This window comes from Bos javanicus, chromosome 6 (assembly GCF_032452875.1).
Source record: "Bos javanicus breed banteng chromosome 6, ARS-OSU_banteng_1.0, whole genome shotgun sequence".
In the NCBI taxonomy this organism is placed as follows: domain Eukaryota; kingdom Metazoa; phylum Chordata; class Mammalia; order Artiodactyla; family Bovidae; genus Bos; species Bos javanicus.
The window spans coordinates 38445299-38451298 of NC_083873.1; positions in this window are offsets into that span (position 1 = coordinate 38445299).

The window sequence follows — 6000 nt, forward strand, 5'->3', positions numbered from 1 at the left end:
AAAGCCTGAATGAGACATCATCTCACAGCCGTTAGAATGGCTGTTACCAAAAAGACAAGAGATATCAAATATTGGTGAAGATGTACCAAGAAAAAGAAAAAATAAAACCATTCCTGGGAATGTAAATTGGTACAGCCACTATGGAGAACAGTAAGTTTCTCAAGAAGTTAAAAGTAGAACTACCATATGATCTAGTTGTCCCACTTCTGGGTATATATCCAAAGAAAGTAAAATCAGTATCTTGAAGACATATCTTCAGTCCTATGTTTAGTACTAATATTAGTCACAATAGCTGAGATATGGAAACAACCTAGGTGTCCATCGACAATGAATGGATAAAGAAAAAATACACATTTACATGTCCACACATATATGTATGTATATATACACATACATATCTAAAATGCACATATCTGAATTGGATATGTTCCCAATTCAATGAATGTCCAGAGTTGGGAAAACCAGTTTATTTGCTCCTTCTTCTCGAGAAAGATCATCTTCTCCAGGGACTTCTGGCCTCTGGGCTTTGCAGATACCGATTCTGCAGCTGAAATATCTGGGCGTGAAATACCTCACACTGTGATATATGTTTTCACCTAATGGTATGGGAAGTTAGGCTTAATGGACTTCAGAAATCTTTCTTTCTCATCCACCTGATAAAGTGTACATAAAGATATGATGAAATAATGCAATGCAAAGAGCTTAGCAATCTGCCTGACATCTATCAGGCACTCAATAATAGCTGGTTTGAGAATTCTTAACAATGGTCTGATTGCTGTCCTTCCTCCATGATTCTCTTGGATAAACTGCTTATAGGGAACGCTGTTATAAAATCAACTGTAGAAGAATGAGAAATGAAATAAAAACTCAATTATGCAAGTTCAGAAGCAGCCTGCAAGCTGAAAATACAAGTGCTATTTGAGATGATGTTTGCTTAATTCAGAGCATGATGCAGGATTTAAATCTGACTCTGGGATCTGTGACCTTGGGAAGAAACATACTATTAAGAAAAAAAAATGTATCTTTCAGCTTTGATACAGTCAGAAGCTATCAAGAGAATTGTCAGTTTTGCAGTTTGTACCCTTAGGCATCCTGAGCTGAAAGGAACACGCAGTTGCTATAGCAGCACCTACTTTAGGAGTATTTTTATGCAGATATATGTCTTTGTAAAAAATAGTAGTGGAGTGGCTATGAGTGAAATATCACTTGTAAACTTCAATTTGCAACTCATTTTGAGTCTGGAATAAAATTTAGATGTGATTTATCTAGCAGTCAAGGAAACCATATGTAGGTATTAGGAAAAGTATGTTGATACAAAAACAAAATCTTTTCTTCTTTTAAATATCTAGTTACAACTAGATATTTATGGTGACAAGAGTACAAAGGCTAGATGAGAATTTGTTGTCCAAACAGAGATTTTTTCCCCCAGGATTTCAGAAAGGGAAAAAAAAAAAAAAATCTAAGGAAGGGATTCATTGGCAGAATGTCAGTGTTTCTTAGAACTGGATCAAACTTTGAGAGCATCTTCAGATATTCCGAGAAGAGTGTTATATACTTTAATCATAAATAAGTCCTCATTCCTTCTGGGCCCCTTCCCATAATACCAAAGAGAATTAGGAAAAGTATATAGGCATGGGTCTGGAGGAGGGCATGGCAACCCACTCCAGGATTCTTGCCTGGAGAATCCCATGGACAGAGGAGCCTGGTGGGCTACAGTCCATAGGGTCGCACAGAGTCGGACACGACGGAAATGACTTAGCACGCACGCATACAGGCGTGGGTATGACTAGGGAACAGGGTTTTCCACAGATTCTTGGGAGACAGGAATTAGGACAGGGGAGCATAAGCACATATCAGAAGAGGCGACGGCCAGGCAGTGCAGCTCCCAGCACCTCTTAGCTAAATTTTTAAGGATTACCACCAGGAAAGAGTAGGCTGAAATTGGAAAGACACATGGGTGATCCATTAATGGGAAAATTACATCAACCTCGTGGTGCTACCTTCCTCTACCATGCTTCTGAAAACTGTGGTGGAGTTGGATACTTGGACAAAATTTGGACCATTCATGTTTTTCTTTCTTTCTTTTTTTTTTTTCGGAGGTGGATCTCTACAAGTGCTAAAGTTCTGTGTTTCCACATAATATTGGAATTTTGTTTCCAATCACAAAGAGTAACACCTCATCAAATATTTTTCATATATTTTGAGTTTTGGGGAAGATGGCATAGGGCAGTGGTGAGAAGAATAGGTGCTGGTGTCAATGGCCAGTGTTCAAAACTCATCAGCTGTGCTACCAGGAACAAGGTAAGCACAGATTGTTGCCAATTAATGAGGTAGAGCAGGGGACTTTAACAAAACTGAAGCAAACTTTTGGAGGAAGCTAACTATTCTAGCTTGAATCTCAATACCTCTAAATAAAACCCTCTTACACTAGCATTTGTCTAGATTTTGGAAACCTGACTAGATACTTTTTCCACCACAAAAAACAAACAAACAAAAAAAAAACAAAAAAACACCCAAATCATACGCATGTGGTAACAAATTGAATAATACAGAATAGTCCCTCCATTAGAACCAAGAGCCCAACATATAGAAAAGAAAACATAATCTTAATATGCAATATTTACTAAAGGCTGTTCATTGCTTTTTTCCTTTTATGATCAATTTATGAACAATGTAAGATGTGAGACAATGTGGATGTGAGAGTTGGATTACAAAGAAAGCTGAACACTGAAGAATTGATGTTTTTGAACTGTGGTGTTGGAGAAGACTCTTGAGAGTCCGTTGGACTGCAAGGAGATCCAACCAGTCCATCCTAAAGGAGATCAGTCCTGGGTGTTCATTGGAAGGACTGATGCTAAAGCTGAAAATCCATACTTTGGCCACCTGATTCTAAGAACTGACTCATGTTCATGTTGTGCCTGGAGCAGAATCTTTGTAGTCAGTGGCCATTTGCTCCCTGCCCCTCAACACATTACAGGATTCTGTCCAGGAAAAGTAAACAAGGGAATTAGCATCCTTACCAAGGCAGCTGTGGTTCTCCTGCCATTGCCCCCTGCCCCACCTCTGCTCCCCTCTGTCCCCCAACTCCCTGACAGTCTGCCCTCCTCATGTATTATGGGGACTGAAGGAGAAAATGAAAATCACTTTGCCTCTGAGACTTACGATCTTCTAGTGCCATCTATTGCCGCTCCTGTTTCTGTTTCTCACAGCCAGTTTTTTTAACGTCTAAGCTGAAACTCCAATACTTTGGCCACTGATGTGAAGAGTTGACTCATTTGAAAAGACCCCGATGCTGGGAAAGATTGAGGGCAGGAGGAAAAGGGGACGACAGAGGGTGAGATGATTGGATGGCATCACCAACTCAATGGACATGGGTTTGAGTAAGCTCCGGGAGTTGGCGATGGACAGGGAGGCCTGGCGTGCTGCAGTCCATGGGGTTGCAAAGAGTCGGACGTGACTGAGCGACTAAACTGAACTGAACTATGGATGGTGCACAGGTAAAAGTGTGACTGAATTAAAGGAGGCATGAAAGTAAAAGAACAGTTTGCGGCTAAAAATCCTCATTTCATACAGTCAGAACACCAAGAGACACCATCAAAAGTTGGTGGAACAAGAAATAGACGTATAGGTCTAAGGTTACAGAGTTGATCATTTGAAGAACTGGGAAAATAATATAAATAATATATTTATTTACCTTTGGGAAGAAGGGAAGGGAGGAAGTGGAAGTTTAGGTAGCTAATTCATCATTTTGTAGAGTCAGTAGTTGTGCTCCTAAGCTGATAAGAAGTGTAGTTACTAACATGTTACTTACTATTACAAAAAATTATCAGTAGAATTAAAACAAACATTAAAAGATAATACCATTGTATAACTAAGCTTTATTTGGTGGAATATGCAAAAGGAGTTTTGTTGTTTTAAAAAAATTAGAACTATCTTTTGATTTGTTACCATGCACATATATCACTTTGATAAATACTTAAAAATAATTACAAAAAATATGTAAAGGGAGAAAAGAAGGAAGGAAGGAAGGAAGAAGTTAGGGAGGGAGGCAGGCAGGCAGCAGTGAGTCTGCAGAACAGTCCAGTAACACCATCGCCTCCACGTTCGCTGTCATCACCACTGCAGCCGTTTCTACTGATACCACCGTTATTACTTGGACTTGGGCGTCAGACACTGGGCTAAGTGTTTTGAATGCAGCGTCTAATTTTAGTTTTCATCTCCTTAGAAACAAGAATTGATAAATTCTAATAACTCTGCTGAGACTAATTTCTTTCTTTCATTTTAAATCTGATTTGAGAAATAATGATTGTCTGCATATTTTCTATCAGATATTTAACTATACTTGGACACAGTGTATTTAGAAAAAATATTTCAGCAGCAAGACAGTATTCCTTAATATTCGAAGAGCTGACATATGAAAGATAATTAAATTTGTTCTCAATGTTAGAGAGCATGCTGATGGTGTAGACTGTACTTGCATAGGTCTGATATAGAGTGTGCTTTTTAGTATGCACCTCAGCAGATTCTGATCCAAGTGGTGCATGCATCATACATGGAAAGACTTTAGTTAGTGGTGGGGGCTGTATTTGCTAATCTCTAGGATTTCTTCTACCACCAAGAGCCTTTGACCTTCTTAAATTGGTGCCTTGGTTAGATGTTAGCTTAGAAGTGCTAGCTAGATTTCTTGTGATGTGAATGGCAGTCATCCTGATGGTTGATAAAAGAAAAGAAAATAAATTCAATAAAAATTGTTTGATTTCCAGTTTCCATCTCCTACCACTCATTTGAGGTATTATTTCTGCTGACTTTATGTACAAAAAGTTTTCAAATTTATAAGGCCTATCCAAATATGGATATAAAAATACACTATGCTGGTTTATTTACAAAACAAAGCAGATTAACAAATAAAACCTGTTCCAGCCTGAAAGATCCATTTTCCAATAAGAAAGAAAATAGATTATGTCATCAAATGTTTCTTTCTACTCTGAGAGGCATATCGTCCCACCATCCACAAGGTGCTAAGTACAGACAATGAAGTTTCTCTTTGCTGAGCCAGTGCGTTTCCCTTGATTTCTTAAGGCAGTCTTGCAAAATTAAGAGGAAAACCTTTATTCTGTTTTTTGGTACTTTACAGAAAACAGCATGCTTCAGGCTCATGAGACTGAAACTTCTAAAATTAGGAGTAATAACCACAAACACTGTGGTAACAAGGAACTTACAGTTTTGCTGGTTTTGTGTTCTCAAATCTTCGGCTCTGTACCACCCCTCTATTTATTAAGCAGCTTCTTGTAAGACATGTATGAAGGAAGTAAATAGTCTTTAGATAGTACTAAATATAACTGAAAATATTTCCAAAATAATTGATTTGGTATTTATAATTAGTATTGCCTATGTTCATAAACCTTTAAACAATGGAAATGTGGTTACTTGCCTTATATGGCAAATTGCTGGGTCCATGAAGAAAATCATATTGTTCATTAGTTTCAACTTTAGAAATTAACAGTGACTCTAATTAATAAGAATCCAAGTGGTTAGTCAAGCTGGTAAAATTTTGTCCTCTTGAATCTAGTTAAAAGGAAATCAAGAGGGTGGAAAAGAACATATTTAAAAATGTTTATGAAATGCTTAGCATGTTTCCAGTTGCAGGAATAAACCTTTGATCCTTTCACCCTAATGAAAATAATAGAAATGAGAGGAAACAATTTAGATAATTTTCTGTTACATATTTTCATGTTCTTATTACCATGTATTTGATCCCTTGTCATCATTGAAAGCAATTTGAGGAAATTCAGTCGGAGAAGGCAATGGCACCCCACTCCAGCACTCTTGCCTGGAAAATCCCGTGGATGGAGGAGCCTGGTAGGCTGCAGTCCATGGGGTCACTAAGAGTCAGACACGACTGAGCGACTTCACTTTCACTTTTCACTTTCATGCATTGGAGAAGGAAATGGCAACCCACTCCAGTGTTCTTGCCTGGAGAATCCCAGGGACGGCAGAGCC